At 38.4% G+C, this 19,582-nt stretch overlaps 2 long non-coding RNA genes across 2 annotated transcripts; both read right to left on the reverse strand.

The window, feature by feature from the left end:
- Nucleotides 1-24: 24 nt before the first annotated feature.
- On the reverse strand, nt 25-12,465 carry LOC147522544 (uncharacterized). Its single transcript, XR_015195373.1, has 3 exons — nt 12,389-12,465; nt 12,199-12,223; nt 25-384 (listed from the first exon to the last, which is right to left on the reverse strand). It is a non-coding gene; the product is annotated as an uncharacterized LOC147522544 (long non-coding RNA).
- LOC147522545 (uncharacterized) lies at nt 9,226-9,914 on the reverse strand. Its single transcript, XR_015195368.1, has 2 exons — nt 9,624-9,914; nt 9,226-9,545 (listed from the first exon to the last, which is right to left on the reverse strand). It is a non-coding gene; the product is annotated as an uncharacterized LOC147522545 (long non-coding RNA).
- Nucleotides 12,466-19,582: the final 7,117 nt, after the last annotated feature.

The following is a 19,582-nucleotide window of genomic DNA, read 5'->3' on the forward strand; positions in this document are numbered from 1 at the left end:
TTGTCTGTAATATATATAAATATGTCAGAACCAAATAAAAACTTTTATTTAACACTTACATAGTCCTTCAAAAAATACATATAGCACTGACATTACATCTTACATGAAAAAAACCTCACATAGGATAATCAATATGACAACAACACTCATTACCACAAACATCACAACTGACAACATGGGTGATGCTCTTTTCATTTGGCAACATTGGTTGGTTACAAGCAGTAAATTGCATCTCTTTACTAAAACATCCAATCCAATCACATTTAAGCCACCTTTCAACAACTTTTCCTGACTGATCCCAACATTTAACCAAATACATAACACCTCTGGCGTTTTCCTCCCTACATCTTCGATTAAGGTAAGGGCAAATTTGAGTTGTGTGACCTGTTTCGACCCCCACCTACGTGGCAAACGTCCATTAGTAGGGGTCTCTATTTTATTCATTTAATCAACAGGGCTAAAGCCCAATTCGCAATATCATGGATCAATGTACAGGCCCATTAACTCATGTGTCTAAGGCTGAACCTTAGCCACATGGCTTGCCACTAATATACATTGATTTATGTCCAGATTCATTTCTTATCAAAAAGATAATTATCAGTTGACAGTTATATTCTATCACAATAGCTCAAGCAACAAGACTACTTGAGCTACAAGGACTCTCTACTCTACCTCTATAAATATCAAACTATTTTTTATAAGGAACTACGTTGAAACTTGATCCCTAGAGAATAGATCTTGGGTACGTAGGCAGCCATTATTTGGTTCAGTTTCTTAGTGCGTTCTTTACCATTGCTCATTGTTGTGTTGTTGAAGCGGTTTATCAAAACATAATTGGCGCCCTCTGTGGGGATTTTAGAATTCATTATCACGAAACAATCAAGATGGTAAGCACGAAGAAGTAGACCAAATAGTCAACATATTCCTCCTACTAGCAAGAATCGCAACCCTCGAAATTCAAATCGGCCGATGCATGAACCGTTGAACAATCAAGTTGCTCCTAGTAGTAGGATCAATTCTCAACATCCGATCAGAAGCGCAGAACCGCCACCGCCTCCGCCCAAAAAGGCGATAAGTGCCGCCACCCTTAACAGCCTTTGCAACAAGAAAATCGACAAGTCGGTAATCCTCCATGCGGTCCGGCCGCCCGGTCCATGTCGATCCTTCAGTTGACATGGATATGGACGTGGACATTACTCTCACGCCAACTAGCGGAAAAGGTGATAGTAATGTACCAATTCACCCCTAATACGGTTGAGCGAAGTTACGACGAGTCAAAAAATTTGAATAGGAATTTGAGAAGGAAGCCGCAAAGAGGCAAAGGCCGATTGGACGATGTTGCAAATTCAACAACATCAAGGCGACCAATGGCGGGGCGCAGCCCATTCCAGTGTATGGGACCGTCTTTGACGATCCACTTCGTCGTCCTCAGCAACGTGCTATTTCTCAAGCACAATCAACCAGCGCACGCTCTAGGAGTAATGACCCTATTACCCGTGCTTATGGGGAGAATCGGATTGGCAGGGATAACTACTATCCTAGACATGTCCGATCTCAAAGGGAAGATTTACCTCCGAGAAGCAATTTCAGGGAAGACCGCCGTCCTCCGAGATATGTCCGACATGACTGGGAAGGCGGGCATCCCAGACAAGAGCTACAAAACATGGAGAAGGGATATAATTATTCCGACCACCCGGCCAAGGGTGACTACCGGCCTATACAGGCTGGTTACAGGGATAGACAAAGGCAATCACCGGTCGGAGCTAATCGTGGGTACCGCCAAAGATCTCTAACTCCAATAAGAGATAATGGAAGGTATCCGTCTCCACATGGGCACGACCGGGGGCGTCCAGTTGTTCGAGCCAATACTTTAACTCTAACAGAACAACAGCTGAAAGAGTTGATTGCAAAAGAACTTAATGATAGAGAGTCAAGGGATGTAAGAATGAAAAACTTGACAGTCAATGATGGTGTACTTGATAAGTTTTCGGTCGACATTCAAGAAGCTTACCACCATCCCGACTTCAAACAACCCGATTTTGAACTTTATGATGAGTCGGAAGGAGATCCTGGCTTGCATGTTCTATCATTCAAAAATAAGTTGGTGTTATGGGGTGGAGATGATCCGCTTATATGTAAGCTCTTTCCATCGACTCTAAAGGGAGAAGCATTACGCTGGTTTAGTGAGTTGCCTTCAAGATCAATTCACCAATTCAATGAACTAGAAAATCAGTTTGTTAATCGTTTCCGCCACAATTGCAAGACGCCAAAGGATGTCGACTCACTTCTGAACATCAAGCAACAACGTGACGAGAAGTTACGTACTTTTGTTACTAGGTTCCGAAAGGCAGCAGCAGATGTTCCAGAAGTTTCTGATGGGATGCTTCTTTTCGCCTTTAAAGAAGCATTATATTATGAAAGAGACAGAAGTTCGAACTTCATTGTAAGGGATCTTTACCACTCTCTAATTAAAGATGTCCCTAAAACTCGATACGATTTGTATGTTAGGGCTGAACAACACATCCGTATCGAGGAGAACCTATCGGCGAAAGCAGCAAGGGACAAAGATATTCGGAGTAAAGATTTTTCTGAAAGCAAAAATTTTAAGCCGGCAAAGATGTATCGGATCAACAACATAACGATGGAAAGAATGACAATCGGAAGCAAGTCAATTTCAATCGTGGATGGAAAAACTTTACCCGAGCTAAAAACGACCCCGCCAATGCCAAGTACTCACTATATATGAGAAGTTGAAAAGTGGGAATCTTCTTTCCCCGCCTTTATCCACTTCGTAAAGGTACCAAAGCGACAAGGGACAAAGCCTTGTGGTGTAAATTTCATAATGACTATGGCCATGAGATTTAACTTTGTCGCCTTCTCCCGGTCGGATTTAGAAATTAGTGGAGAAAGGACTTTTGAACGAATATCTTACTTAAAACTCTCAACAAAGCTTGCTTTTAACTTATGAGCATGTCATTAATGTCTCCCATTCTCATGTTGAGTCTCTTTCCAAAAGTCGAGTAAGAATCAAAAGCGCTTGAAAGTTAGTTATGTTGGTGAATTTAACCGTATCAACAAAGTCGATTTTGTCAAAGGAATCCGCACGAGACTTCAAGAAGAGCCCTCCAATTCACTGATGATGCTCTCCGTGGTGTATATCACCCTCACTATGACGCAGTTATAATTTCTGTGTCTATAGGTGCTTCTCGTGTTCAATGGGTAATGATCGACACAGGGGCCACTTCTAGCGTCATTTTCAGTGGATGTTATTCTCAGATGCAACTTCGCGAGGGTATGATCATCGCCGAAGACAATCTTATCATCGGTTTTGATGGGACAACATCTTCAGCGGTTGGAAGAATTACCTTACCAATCAAATTAATGAACAAAGAAGTTGAGCTCAATTTCTTATTGATGGACTGTCGATCCCACTATAACGCAATTTTGGGCAGAGATTGGATACATTCCATGGGGGCTGTAGTCTCCACATTTCATCAGTGTGTCAAGTTCCCATTCTCCGGGCATATTTGCAAGGTTCAGTAGTGACTGGTATCTGCCCATTCCCCGTCATGACAAAGCAATGGATGACTATAAAAATCTGAAGTTCGAGGTAATACGATCCTTGCAAGTGCCCCCCGCCTAAGTTACAGTTACCAAGCGGCGTGCCCTCCATCTATAATATTGAGGCTCATGTGCAAGGGCACGACGAAGGATCGACTTTTGGAAGTACAAGTAGGAGATTCAGCAGAAGAAACCACTTTTATTTCCGCTGAACTTTCGAGCATAGAACAACAAGAGTTGGTTTCCCTTTTACAGCAAAATAAGCGTATCTTCGCTTGGAAAATTGAGGAAATGCCGGGAATCGACCCTTCTGTTGCCTGTCATAAACTTGACATTGATCCAAGTTTCAGCCAGTTAAAAAAACCTAGGAGAATGGCACCTGATCGAAGCTCAAAGTTAAAGAGGAGATTGATAAGCTACTTGCGGTTAACTTTATCCGGCGAAGTTACTTACCCAAAATGGCTTGCTAATGTCGCCGCGCGTTGCCAAAAAGAACGGACAAATCAGAATTTGTATTGACTTTACAAACCTTAACGCAGCTTTGTCCGATTCATCCGTATCCATTGCCACGAATTTCGAACTAGTGGATGCCACTTCGATTCCAACGCCTATCTTTCATGGATGCTTCTTCGTGGTACTACCGGATCTCTTTGAATGTTGATGACCAAGAGTTCACCGCTTTCATTACCGACCAAGGCATTTTCTTCTACTAATCGCTATGCCTTTTGGTTTGAAAAATGCCGGTGCAACCTACCAAAAGCTTATCAATACAATTTTTCCGATCCGTTGGGAATAATAATGGAGGCTTATATTGATGATATAGTCGTTAAATCGAAGCTTACGGGTGATCATCTTTCCGATCTTCAACTTGTTTTGATAGGCTTAACAAGTATAACATGAGACTCAATCCCGCCAAATATTCTTTTGGCCTCTCTTCCGAAAATTTCTGGGATACCTCATGACTCGTAGAGGTATTGAGGCTAATCCCCGATCGATACGCCGCTATTGATATGCCATCACCAAAAATAAGAAGGAAATTCAACGGCTTATCGGTCGGCTTGCCGCTTCTTCATAGATTTATTTCTAAATATTCCGATCGTTGTCATCCCTTCTTCCGTGACTTTAAAGGGGGCGCAGCTTGGAACATTGATTGTGAGATGGCATTGCAAATAAATGAAGAAATACTTGGTCATCCTCCTATATTGACAAGTCCTTCAACGGTCAACCGATTGGCATGTACCTAGCAGCTACAACTCAATTTGTTAGTGCTGTTCTTTTCGTCGATGACGGTAGACCCGTCTTTTTATCAATAAGACGTTAACCGGAGCTGAAGTCTCGTTATTCAAAGATGGAAAAAATGGCACTTGCATTGGTTCATGCCGCCGTCGGTTAAAACCGTACTTCCGTGGAGGTTGGTCGAGTTTATACCGAGTATCCCTTTACGCAAGATCTTTAAGTAAATGCACAAGAATCAAGCAGATTAGCCGAATGGGAAAGTTATCTTAGTGCCTATAGCATTGTCTTTGAAAGTCGCATCACTGAAAAGGACATGCTCTAGCTTCTTTGATAGCTGATTTTCCGATTGATGATTCTCCTATTGACGATTTCTTTCGCCAAGAAGAATCTATGGAAGACATTCTCGCCACCAATAATTGGGGCTTAAGAAACCAACTTGCAAACGCAATTCCTAATCCAATTGACTTATGGATTGTTTATTCGGATGGCTCCCATAATAAATCTGGTCCGAATTGATGCGTTTTGTTAAACCCGGGGAGAGAAGATTGAGAAATCAGGCGGCGACTTGGCTTCGCCGCTTCAAATAACGAAGCTGAGTATGAGGCTGCCGTTTGTGCCTTGAGAACAGCTTTGAAACTGGGGGTGCGAAAGCTCCAGTTATACACGGATTCTCGCCTTGTAGCCAATCAGTTTGGCGGGTCTTTTGAAGCAAAAGATGACCGTATGGCGGCTTATCTTGGTTTGATACATAGCCTTGCTCGACAATTTGATAACATCTCTATCACTCAAAGACCCCGAAATGACATACGTCATGCTGATTCACTGGCTTATCTATCCGCCGTTAGAAGCGAAGAGTCAAGACACATCACCGTGGAGTTCCGTGAAAAGAGCCAAGCATTGACTTTACCGAAAAAAGAATTGCATGACTTGTATGTACACGAAAAGCAATTACTTGTTTTGCTTTTAATGCAACAAATAAATACGACCTCCACGATAATCGCACCAATCATGACTTCGAAGCGGAAAAGGGAGATGGAAAATCCACAACATGACCATACTTTGGATCTTCCATTAGAATCTGTAGATCCATTTGTTCCTCCCCGAATTCGCCTCCCAAACAGATAGTGAGTTGGTACATGAAGCGATGATAGTCCCGGTTCCCGATATGATACTATCAGAGATAGTGATAATCTCCGATGCGCAAGATTGGCGTCTACCTTATATAGACTACTTGCAAGTTTTTTCGCTTCCGCCAGAACCAAAACTCGCTGAAAGAATCAAACGCGATGCATGGAAGTTTTTGGTGATATCTGTTACTGACGGAAGTTTGCACTTATATCGCAAAGGCTCGGACTTAAACCCTATGTTGCGATGCCTCTCAAAACAGGAAGGACTTCAAGTTTTGGAAGAGATTCACTCCGGCTTATGCGGAAGCCACTCCAAGGGGCGAAGTTTAGCTCATAAGGCTATGACACAGGGCTATTGGTGGCCAGAGATGCAAAAGGATGCAAAACACCTATCTGAGAGGTGTGAGCCATGCCAAAAGCACGATAATATGAGTAAACTACCGTTACCGAAGTTGCATCCCATGCTAAGCCCGTGGCCATTTGCCAAATGGGGCTTAGACATTGTTGGTCCTTTACCTAAAGCTCCAGGTAGTATAAGATTCCTTCTTGTGGCAACCGACATTTTTACCAAATGGGTAGAAGCAAAGCCTTTGGTCCAAATCCATGCTTCCAACGCCAAAATGATTTTATGGAGAAATATTGTTTGTCGCTTTGGCATCCCTCGCGGCACTTGTATCGATAATGGTAAACAATTTGATGTTGAAGAAATTACCGCCGCTTCGCGGCTAATTTGAAGATACGCATAACTTCTCCGCACCTTATCATCCGCGAAGTTAACGGGCAGCCGGGCCCACCAATAAGGTGATTTTGGCCAACCTCGAAGAGGCATTTGATCGGGCGCCAAAGGAAATTGGGTCAAGGAGTTACCACCGCCTTGTGGGCTTATAGGACAACGCCAAAGTATTCAACCGCATTATCACCTTTTAACCTTGCATATGGTGTCCGGGCGATCTTACCTACGAACTGATTTCCAAGACATCTCGGTCGATTCTTTGTTGAAACAGTTCTAATGACGCTTTGCTTTGGCTCACCAAAAGCTCTTATTGATGAGGTTCGCTTCGAGGGACTACAACAGCTTTATTAAGTATCAAGTCGACATGAAACGGAACTACGACAAGAAGATCCGTCCTAAGTCTTTTGCTCTCAAGACCGGGTTCTTTGTAGAAACCCAAAGCTTGTAGAATCGTGAAAGTTTGGGGAAAATTGGCAAGGACCCTACATCATAGATCGCCCAGGATCTAAGGGGTCATATTTCCTCCGTGACTATTTCTGGAAGAATAATAGAGAAGCCATGGAATGCTTACCACCTTCGCAAGTTTTTTTACGTTAGGAAATTTTTGCAATTTTACATTACTCCATCAATAACAAATCTATCCATCTATGTAGTTCGCTCTATGTTATCCATCAATAAAGGCATTCAACTTCCATTCTCTTAGTTTGGTTGTCATTTTACATTTCTTCGTCGTCTGTACTTTTACTTTAAACAATGTCATTCATTAACGCTCATTCTACGGAGGTCATTCATATTATGCCTTTTTCGGTCAAAGTAAGTCGATTCATGCCTACTTGACGGAAATCCGAAATCAATAAGATGGTTATTCTTGCTCGAACAATTATTGCGATACTCCCACAATACAATATCCGCTAATTCCACTACTAAGGCAATGACGCTGTGTTTTAGTTTGGTCCAGTTAACGGTGTGACGACTTTGAACCCGTGGACAACTCCAACAGTTGTCGCCGTGCTTCACGCTTCGGTACAAATATTTTAACACCTGAATAGCTAGGTTCGTGGAGGGACGATCATGTCCCCTTTACCTTCGATAACTTTCTCCAATGGTTCTATATTGGGAGGTTTTTCTCTCTACGGGGCGCCTCGTTCTTTCACATTCATAAATCAGCAACACTAAGTTTTATACAGGTATGTTATCTGACATCACAATGATATTCAATTGACAACACATACTTTATTTTTATTTTCATAAAAAGAATTTTTAGTTCTAATGATATTACATACTCGCAATCACATGATCGTTGGTTTGGGAAAATCTAATGGTTTCTTCCCAACTTTTCGCATATACAACTCGTACAAATCCTTGTAATTCATCTTCTCACGTTCTAGTTCATCTCCCGTTTCTATTAAAGTCTCTGTCAATTCTCTTACGGACGATTCACAGTGTGCCATTTGCACGTGATCTTGGCCAAGCCGCTCGTTTAAATCTGTCATTCGCTTGTTATTTTTCTCTACCTCTTTTTGCGCACGTTTAAGTTCCTGATCTTTGGTCGCCATGAGTGACTTCAATTCTATCACGTCTTCTTTTAAGTGTTTGTGTTCCTCCATTATCTCACAGGCTTTCCCAAATTCTTCGTACGATCTCTCCTCTGCTTCTTCCGTCCGCCCGGTTAAGTTTTGTTTTCGCCTCCTAACTCTTTTGATGGTTCCGCTTCAACGCTTTGTTTGCCTCTTCCAATTTTTGATTGAGTATCTTCACTTTCTCTATCTCTTCTAAGGCATTGACTTCATTCGAACGATATTTTTTTTCGCGACTTTTTCATGAATTTCTTTTGGTCTGCATTACTACGCCCGTTTTAACTCAAGGCAAAAATATCGATGTCATCATTTTTCGACTTAAACACAAGTTTGCAATAATTGATAAAAAAATACTATCCTACCTGTTTTATACTATCGAAAATCATTGACACTTTGCTCATCATATTCTCCGATGTTCTCCGTATTCTGGTTACATTTTTGATATTTTTCGAGCCCTTCCATTGGCGTAATCCCGGGCGATCCCTTCACTTCGTCTTCCAAACTTGAACATCTCTGCTTCATCTACCAATTTCATCGAATTAGTGTTGTACACAAATTTCTTTACCGTCCTAACGCAATAGTAAAAATCAACGATCAACTTACCATTAACAGATTCTGTGGTTTTCCTCCATGAGTAGTATTACCCCTGACGCCACTTGCCAGTGGTTGTTGGATTCCTTGCTCCTGCATTTTGCTTTGCCGTTTATTTTCTTTCACCGACTTTGTGTTCATTGCACTATCTTTTGTACGTATCACTGTTTCATTCTTTTCCTGTATATACCAAACCAGAACTAGATATTACATTTCACCACACTTTTACATATCTATGTTTTCTACGGTACATACCTTTTCCTCTTGATGTTGCGCGTGATGTATTATATTTTCGTCCGGATGTTTGGTGCATTGTAGTCTCGTCCCTCGAGGCATCATACATTGTAACGCTGGTTGTCTCTCTTGGTTTCCGTTACCCGCTTTCTTGTAGGCGATCTTCTTTTGTACAATTCACTTTTTTGCTTGGCAAACTCAAAGACTAGTTCTCATTGTTTAACTCCGTTCCATCTTCTTTTTCACTATCGTTGTCGCTGCCGAATATTGCATTTTTGAGACTCTTACTCTTCTTCGCCATTTCACTATGTGTCTCCTTGGACCTATCGGGCCGTTGTTCGATACCCCCATAATGTCGGAAATCAACGATATCATCAAAGTAGCTCAGATCTACCAATCTTTCGTCAGAGCATTCATGAAAGAAGAAACGAAGGTTGTTCTCTACTTCTTTGTCCAATTCAATATCTGGTAGTGTACTCGCGTTTTCTGTTAGACACAAAAATAACTCGTGTTAGTCAACAGTTTACTCATAGTACTATTTTCAATACTTACGTTTTGGCTTACCTCGAAATTTGTTCGGCACTTTAAACTCTGTCGGATTCCACTTCCCTCGCAAGCGGTACAGAAATCTATCCCATCCGGTGTATACTTTTGGAAACCCTTTAAAACTTCTGTTTGAATCCTTGAATTCAACTTCAAATTTTATGTACTCTTTCGTCAGTATGGCTTTCGGTCGTATCAACGCGAAGATTTCTTGAGCCCCGAACCTTCTGTTAAATTCATTTTGTAAACGGTGTGCTCTTGTAAAGATTAACCAGAACGATATTGGCAGTTGTCCCGGTGCAATTTGCCACCACTCCAAATAATTGCGCTTATTTCTTTTGCTCAACGGAATTGTTCTCCCGCAATTTAATTGTGTGTAAGCCATTACTACTTCATCTTCTTCGACTTTCGTTTCAAATTCGTACACTTCCTCCATCTCAAATTTCTCGAGTCCTAGTATTTTCTGTATTTCCTTCAAATGACCATCGGCCATAGCGGTTCCGTGTAGTCGCCAGATCACACCTTCTTTCCACCTCACCAAGTCTGCGATCGTCATCGAGTTTTCTTCTCGAGTGTTTTTTCGCCCGTATAGTACGGTAGTTTCTACCTGAAAAACAAAAAGAAAATAAAATCGGGTCAGAATGCTCAAAAATCGGGTTCACCAGGCCAAATCGGTTCAACACAGGTACAGTGCCCTTCCTTTACGGGTGCTGCACCATATCACGAGTATTCTTTTAAGTTCCGCCCATGTTAAAGCAAAAGTGGTACGGTGCCCTTCCTTTGTGGGAGATGCACCGTATCATGTTTTAGTTCAAAACATAAAACAGTTTTGCAACTTTTGTACTGGCGCCTTCATCTTCTTCGTTCTTCACCATTTTTTCAACAGCATGAAGTTCGCGCACAACACCAACAAGTTTGCTTTTTTGGCTCGTCTCGACATGTTCGGAACAGAGAGTTCCTAAGGACATAGTTCAACAGTTCAACGCTATGCAAACAAAGAAAAAAAAAAAAAAAAAAAAAACCAACAGCATGCTATCTTTTGGCAGAACCCCCAACTCCTCTTTTTGCTTCTAGCATGCTATCACCCCTACCAGCGCTATCTTTTGGTACAATATAAAGTTCATGAGACCCACCATCGACGTCCGAACAAACCGAGATGGCATTTGCCGTAGGGCTGTAAGACAGAGTTCTAGGACCTTGGTTTAAGCTTGTGGAACCAGGCCGTCGAATTGGGATCACTTGAGTTTCCTTCTGGGTTGAGAACTCATACAAACGCAGAAAACGATCCTTTACATAGTACATGGAATCACCACTCACGGAGAAAGCAGGGCGTTCTCGATTCGTGAACAGAGAAGAAGATCAAGAGAGACGTACCTGGAGAAGAAGACGGTGCGGCGAGGGGTTACCTGGACGTAGAGGCGACAGCAGACGAGGGTGAGTATCGGATATAAGACCGCCGCTTTTCTTCGTCTTCCCGCAGCTTTTCTTAGTTGAACCTACTGGTTTGGATGAGTCTCTCCGTTATCTGGTTATTTATACTTTCCTTGCGCTGGTCCGGTCTTTCTGTCTGTGTATAAGTCTTCCATCCAAACTGACTTCAGATGGGAGGCTCGCTGATAAGCCTTATCCAATACGGATAGAAACAATGAGTCCTAGTTTCGGTGGTATTTTCACGTGCACCTCTTCTCGGTATTTCGGACATATATCGAATTCCACTTATTTCGTTCCACTTATTTCGGACATATATTATTCGCCGCTTTATGTCCGTTCTGGCCGGATAATTCGCCGGATTTTTTTCCTACGTTTAATTTTCAACGGTATAATCCAAATATCGCTATTCCGCTGGCACGCTTCATCGAATTCGATTTCGCGTTATCACGTCACGCGTTCGTACAGTTTTCGCCAAAGCTCAATTTCTTTTGCAATTTTATTTATGTGCATATTTTATTCTATCTATGCGTTTTCGGCCGTTTTTTATTTCACTACGTCATTGCGTCCAATACACGTTAATTTAACATTTTTTCATTTCCGCTAATTCCCGAATTTTTTTCCGATTGTCCATTTTCTTATCGTTTACGTTCACACGACACTTTGTTATACACTCCGCTTACTCTTCTTTGCCATGTGAACTTTGTTCGCCTCGACAAAGAGGGGGGTGTTTCACCCCCACCTACGCGGCAAACGCCCATTAGTAGGGTCTCTATTTTATTCATTTAATCAACAGGGCTAAAGCCCAATTCGCAATATCATGGATCAATGTATGGTTAACTCATGTGTCTAAGGTCAACCTTAGCCACATGGCTTGCCACTAATATACATTGATTTATGTCCGATTCATTTCTTATCAAAAAGATAATTATCACCGACAGCTTATATTCTATCACAATAGCTCAAGCAACAAGACTACTTGAGCTACAAGGACTCTCTACTCTACCTCTATAAATATCAAACTATTTTTCATAAGGAACTACGTTGAAACTTGATCCCTAGAGAATAGATCTTGGGTACGTAGGCAGCCATTATTTGGTTCAGTTTCTTAGTGCGTTCTTTACCATTGCTCTCGTTGTGTTGAAGCAGTTTACTGCCGAAACATGACCTTCTTGCTCACACAGTTGGCAAATCTAGATAAAAAATAACCAAAAAAACAAAGATCAGAATTTAATCCATATCATGATGTCGTCTTTAATGATTGACTCCATTCAGTTGTTAGGTCAATTAAGATTTGTACCTAATTTAATAACAAAAGAGTTATAAAAATGAAGTTTTAAATGAAGTGTCTAAAATACCTTCGGTGCTACAAATATTTGAATAGAAGCTCCACCAATTTCTGTTAAACTTATCAACCTAAGAGAAAGCGTCTGCCACACAAAAAAAATATAAAGAAATAACTGCTAAGAAAAGTTGTGGTTACCCTTTTATAATGCATTTAAAAGAAATGAAAAGTTATTTATTTTTGCTCCTTGGATGAATATGTAGCTATTTGACACGTCTCATGAAATATAGTTGAATCTAAACCGTCCAATTATATTATTATACTATGTGGAAATATAACATACATTAGGTCAGCTTTACGTAAGTAGATTTAATCTAAAGCGTTTCCTTCAAAAATTTTATATTAAGTTTTCGCACGATATATTAAACAGTCCACACGCACTTAGACAAAAAAGAACGGGTCCCTTTGTCTCCAACTGACGGACTAACTTTTTCATATTAACCTTATCTCTTTCTTTTCTGATTTCTTAAGAAAGCGACTCAACAACAATATTCATCTCTCTCGCATCTCCTGGATTCCAACCACCAACCCCCCTAAGGTAATTCTTCTCTTAAAACTTTTACTCTTATTTTAATCATTTTTTTCCTTAAATGTATTATCCTTCTGTTCCGTTGTCTTCTTCACACATTTTCCATTTCAGGTCATCATGACCTTTGATTTTTTTTTTACTTAATAGTGACCTGATTTAAAGGATAAAGCTACAAAAAAAAAAAAAAAAAAAAAAACATTGTAATTTAGAAAATAATAATTTTCATAATAACCATAATAATACTAATTATTATAACAATAACAAATCAAATGACTTATTTGTTCCAGTCGTTTAATGTAATATCTTTTATGACATTCTGAAATCATCGTAATTAATATATTGAAACACGATGTAACCAATATAGATATCTGTGGTATATCTTTGCCATGTTGAGCCATTTTAACAACACAACATATATTATTTTTTAATATATATTTAAATAAATTTGATTTTCTATACATTCTTTCCAATACTATTTCGTTTTTTTAAAAGATAACCATATATAGTTGAAATATGTACAACGTCTTCTAATATATATCATGACAAAGTTATATATATTTGTACTGGTTAAGAAAAAAAATAGTCAATCTTTGATTAAAAAAACAATTTTAAAGTTTTTAAAAAAAAAACCAAAACCTTCAATATATCTACCAAGTTATTATCACTCGCGGGACTCAAATTTACGTGCCAATGGGAAATATGTTGAATTTGTTCCAACCACTTAATATAATTCATTTTCTTACAATTCAAATTAACTACTTATTATATAATGTTATTTGCTGATTCTTTTATTTGTTATACTTCATAATTGTTCGTATTGTCATCAGACTAATATATGATTAATTTATTTAACTGTTGGTAAATTATTTTTATCTTCAACAACAGTTACAACCATGAGCAACACATTTGATATTGATAAAAGCGAGCTTGGAGATGCAGTCAAAGTTTTAATGTTAACAGTAATTATTTGTGGTTTACTACTACTATGGAAAGCGGCTTTAGGGGTCTAGCCCTAAACAAATATATGTTAATTGTTTAACGTATAAATGTTTTAAATTCAATAAAAACATTTAACCATGTTATTATATTTTTTAGTCAATATGTTTTGTTATTGAAATAACTGTTTCTTTCATAAGACCCCTTTTTACAATTTCCATATTAAATGCATTAATGGGACACATGTATGTAATAATTACTGCTATCAGGGAATCCATTGCATTTGTTATCACATTTCCTTTAGAAAGTCTTTTTTAACATCCACGTGCAGGGCACGTGCACTAATGCTAGTACTGATAATCCCCCTCCAGCGCCTTTATAAGCCAAGGTGGAGAGTCATTTGTCCACTTATCGGACTGTGGGTTACATGAAGCATAAGCTACTAGCTTATGTGCCACAATATTACCACTTCTTTGAACATAAATTATTTTAACAGAGTTAAAAAGTACAAAAAGACTAGCTGCATCCGAGAGCATTAGTTGTGTTGGCCATGCTATATTGCAGGGCTTGTTTTCCAAGTAATCTATTGCAGCCTTTGCATCCATTTCCACTAGTAGACTGTCGGAGTGATAGTTTGAGCACCATCTGAGGGCTCTGAGTAGTCCACGACATTATGATTCCTCTGCACTTGTTGACCAGCTGGTGGCTGTACCTGCAGCCACAATTTTCCCTTGGTGATCTCTCAATATATAACCATAGCTTGCTGAATTTTGTTTATCATTAAAACTGGCATCCACATTTAATTAAAGGAACTCAAGTGGGGGCAGTTTCCATTGGGCAGGAAGAGTTAAGTTGATCTGACAAGTCATTTCCTGATGTTGGTTGTTCTGACTGTCAAAGAACAAGGAGATGAGCTTACAGATTCTAGTAAGAGATGGTTTATTCTTATGATGCAGGATGTTGCACCTCTCCAACCATATATTGGAATAAAGCAATAAACATAACTTAGTCCACATTTCAATCTCTATAGGCCAATCTTTTGGAGTTTTAAACCAAAGATTAATCCAACTCTTGGTGGTGTAGTGCTGATAGGCTTCCAATTTAAATAACCATGGTGTATGAAACCATAAAGCTCTTGTGAAAGAGCATATAAGAAGAAGATGATGAACACTTTCTTTTACATTTCCACACAGTAAACATGACTTATCCTTTATATACATGATGGATGCCAAATGGTCCCTAGTTGGTGTAATGTCATTATAAAACTTCCATGCTAGAAGAGCTTGTCTTGGTAAATTTGAATTTTTCCAGAAAGATAGGTTGGTAGTTGGGTTACCAGTATGACCTATTTGCATGCTAAGTTTATGATACATGGATTTTACACTATAGATACCTTTTTTTGTGAGATTCCGGTGAACAGAATCCACTAAATTTCTACGGGAAAGATACACATTATTTACATGCATGGCAGTGTTTATATCAAAGATAGAATGAACAACATTTAAGTTCCATGTTCTAAGAACAGGATTTATCAATTGTGACACAGAAGTAAAATTTATATCTACTGGGTGTGTGTAAGAGATTTTACCATGTGGTAACCCAGGTACCCAAGAGTCATTCCAAATATTTATATTGTCACCTGTACCAACATGCCATGTAGAATTATCCTTAATGAGGGGTAGAATGTGCAGCATACCTTGCCAGAATCATGAAGTGCCTTGTCTTTTATTGACCTGTAGCACATTATTATAAGGGAAATGCTTACTTTTGAGCTGCGAAGCCAGCAAAGAATTTGGGTTAGTCAAGATTTGCCAAAAAATTCTAGTGAGATGAGCTAAATTATTTAGTTTAGAGTCTCTTATACCAAGAGCACCAACTCTCTTAGATTGACATATGGAAGACCAAGTTTTGAGATAGCAGGAGCGCTTTTTATCATGTTGTTTTCCCCACCAGAAATCTCTCTGGATAGAATTCATCTTTTCAGAAATAGCCATAGGTAAGAGGAAAGTACTCATGTTATAAACAGGAATGGCTATGGCTATGGACTTAATGAGGACAGTCCTAGCTGCTTGAGAGAGTAACTTGCTCTTCCAACCAGCAATTCTCCTATTCACTTTATTGATAAGATCATTGAAAATTTCAGACTTAGGTTGCCCTAAGATGAGTTTGGATCCCAAGTATTTTCCCCCTATCTCAATTTTTTTCATGTTCAAGATCTTTTGAATGTCCACCACAAGAGAGCTGTATATATTCTTGCTAAAATGAATACCAGATTTGTCAAAATATATTTCTTGTCCAGTTATATTACAGAATTCATTAAGAAGAGCAAGAACTGACTTTGCTTCTCCAATATTAGCTCTATAAAAGATGAAAGCATCATCTGTAAAGAGCAGATGTGCAATGGGTTCACTAGTCTTAGCAATCTTTATTCCATGAATGTTGTTTTCAGCAATATGTTTGTTTATGAGTCTAGAAAGAACTTCCATACATAAGATAAAAAGGAAAGGAGACAAGGGATTCCCCTGTCTTAGTCCTCTCTTAGATTTGAAGAATAGAAAATTGAGGTGAGGATATACACTTATATACAAGAGAACTCAAATGTGGATCAATACCCAAAGAGTTCAAAATATCAATCAAAATGTTTCAGTTGACTCTATCAAAAGCTTTTGACATGTCAGCTTTGATCGCCATAAGGCCAAAAATGTCTTTTTTTCTTTTTCATAGTATGAAAGATTTCATGAGCAAGAATAATGTTATCCGAGATCTGTCTGCCAGTGGCAAAAGCACTCTGGTAAGGTGAAATGCAAGGAAAGAGGACAGGCTTGAGCCTATTAGCTAAAGTTTTATAAATGATTTTGTAAGAGATGTTACATAAGCTAATAGGCCTAAAGTCTTTACTCTTTGTTGGATTTTGAATTTTTGGTATTAAGGCAATGTTTGTGTGGTTGAAGTTTTCAAGGCTGTGAGCAGAGCTGAAAAAGTTTGAAACCATATCAAAAATATCATTTTGTAAGAGTTCCCAAGAGTTTTGGTAGAACAAGGCTGGAAATCCATCAGGCCCGGGGGCCTTTAGGGTTCCCATCCCAAAAAGGACAGATTTGATCTCATATTTTGTAACAGGTTGGAGAAGAACTTCATTTTCTATTTGTTTGACTATCTCTGGGAACAAGGAGGTGATAGAGGTAGAATTTACAGCAGTGTCATCATTTAGGAAATTTTTGAAATGAGAAACCAGATTATTTCCAATGAGTTTAGGAGAGGAAATCCAAGGACCATCATCACAACATAACCACTCAATCCTATTGTATTTCCTGTGTCTTAAGGTCTTTATGTGGAAGTAGTGTGTATTCCTATCACCTTCTTTTATATCAACATCCCTTGATTTTTGTTTCCAAAGATTTTCCTCATATTCAAGAAGGGTGGTTTCAAGATGATTTAAAGAAATTTTTTCATGAGAGATATTTTCAGCAGTAGGAGGCAAATTTTGGTAAAAACAATTTTTAGACGCAAGTCTTTTATTTCTTAAAAAATATTTTCAAAAGATGTTTTATTCCATTCCCAAAGACTTTTTTTTTTTTTTTTTTTTTTTTTTTTTTAGAATTAAGCTGTTTTGAGAAGAAAAGATGATTTTGGTGATGGAAATCTTTATATATGTTGTTCCAAGAAGAGGCAACCACATTTTTGTAATCCACATGTTTTATCCACATAGACTAAAATTTGAAAGGTTTGGGAGATGAGCTTGGATGGGGATTGGTATCTAGAAGGATGGGGAAGTGGTCAGACCCTATAGCAGCTTTATGTACGAGGGTTATTTTAAGGAAGAGAGTGTACCATGTTGTATTAACAAGGGCTCTATCTAGCCTTTTTTGGATGTTATCAATGTTAGATATTTTATTTGACCAGGTGAAAGGATATCCTTTAAAACCAATGTCAATAAGACCCTGTTCATTTATGATTGTGTGTGCTGGTTCTCCATCATTGTATTCATAAGATTTACCACCTTTTGTATCATCAGAGGAGAGTGCTACATTTAGATCTCCTATAATTAACAGAGATAACGAAAAAAGAGAGAGAGCTCTAATCGAATCCCAGCTTCTATATCTAAGAGGTTTATAAGGACTTTCATAGAAAAAACAAGCAATCCAAGGGTGTTGGGATCCTTCATTTATTTCAGTAGTGATGGAATATATTGTATTGGAAAGCACTGTGAGATGTATGCCTGCTTTCCAAAGAAGAGCAAGTCCTCCTGAAGTACAAATGGAAGGCACAAGGAATTGGTGGGGGTAGTTGAACTGGTGGAAGGTGGAGTTTATGGATTAGAACTGGATTTTTGTTTCAGACAGGAAGAGAATATCAGGATTTTCTAATTTGATAAATTCTTTTAGATGTCTAGTGGTGGATGGATTACCACAACCTCTACAATTCCAGCTTATGATTTTCATGTGATTATTGCTACGAATAAAAAGATAACTAAAGGTGTAATACTGTATGAACCACAAGAAAGAGCAGATTGGTATTGCTTGGAAAATTTTCTACAATACTTGTCTACAGATGTATTTTAAGAGGATGAGCATCAATGGAAATTTTATTCCAGCCTCCCATAACAATTTTGATTGGAATACTGAAATAGGTAAAGTCAGAAAGTGAGAGTTACGGTGTATTTTTTTTAAAAAAATGTTTGTAATAGAGAAAAAACCTCAATGCCCAAAGATTACTTTGCATTGTACGTCCAAAGAAAATGCAAGTCAGACTGCATTTTATCTGCCATTGTTAAAATGTCTTGCATTAGGAGAAGATTATATCTACAAAATATTAGCTTAACATAAAACTTCTATCTACGCTAAGGGTGTGTTTGGCAATTAGGATTTTAGGGTGGAATTCAGAATATATTTCTGAAAATTAAGAATTATTCTGTTTGGCAACTTTTTATGTACTAGAATGGAAATTTCAAATCTCCAAAATAAAAAAATTATAAATTTCTGTAGGGGGCATAAACTTTAGATTTCTATACATTTAGGAATTTTAACTACTTGAAATTGTAAGTCTTAAAATTATATTTTTAATTCCAATTTCTTAAGAAAAATTCCAAACAGACCCTAAGGTTCATGCGAATTTGTTGCACACGGTCAATCCGTGTGCTTGTTAACACTCTAGCTTATTCCTCCACCTGTCAAATAAAAAATAAAGTAAATAATCTTCTCTTTCCTTTCTTTCTCTTCTCTATTTTATTCTCTCTAAACACTTTTCCTACTTCTTTCATAAAATCACCAAGTTAATAACGCATTATCACTACCCACCTCAACCTCAGCAGATTTTCTAAAACCATTAGTTTAAGATCCATCAAGAATGAATTTGGTCTTTGGAACACATCATCTTGTGTTAGTGTTGTAGTTTGTGAATTTTTCATGGAGTTTCTAGGTGGAAAACATATTCCGGTCTAGTTCAGCGGAATTTCATTGGATTTCAATGGATTTTTGGCTGGAAAATGGTCTTTAAGATCAAAATAAGAAATAAAATGAGAATAACTCAAAAGATTTTAATGAGAACTTGGATTGTTGCTTAAAATTTTAAAATTAAATAAGTTAATTTTCTAATAATATCAATTAATTGTGTCCCTAGCGCTGGTGGGCGTGTGGCATAGTGGTTGAGCATGAGAGAAGAAAGAAGAAAGTGTTATGAGAAAAAAGAAAATAAAGAAGAGAGAAGGGAAATAATAATTTAAATTTATTGTTTTTCATTTGA

Source organism: Coptis chinensis, chromosome 1, assembly GCF_015680905.1.
Source record: "Coptis chinensis isolate HL-2020 chromosome 1, ASM1568090v1, whole genome shotgun sequence".
Lineage (NCBI taxonomy): Eukaryota > Viridiplantae > Streptophyta > Magnoliopsida > Ranunculales > Ranunculaceae > Coptis > Coptis chinensis.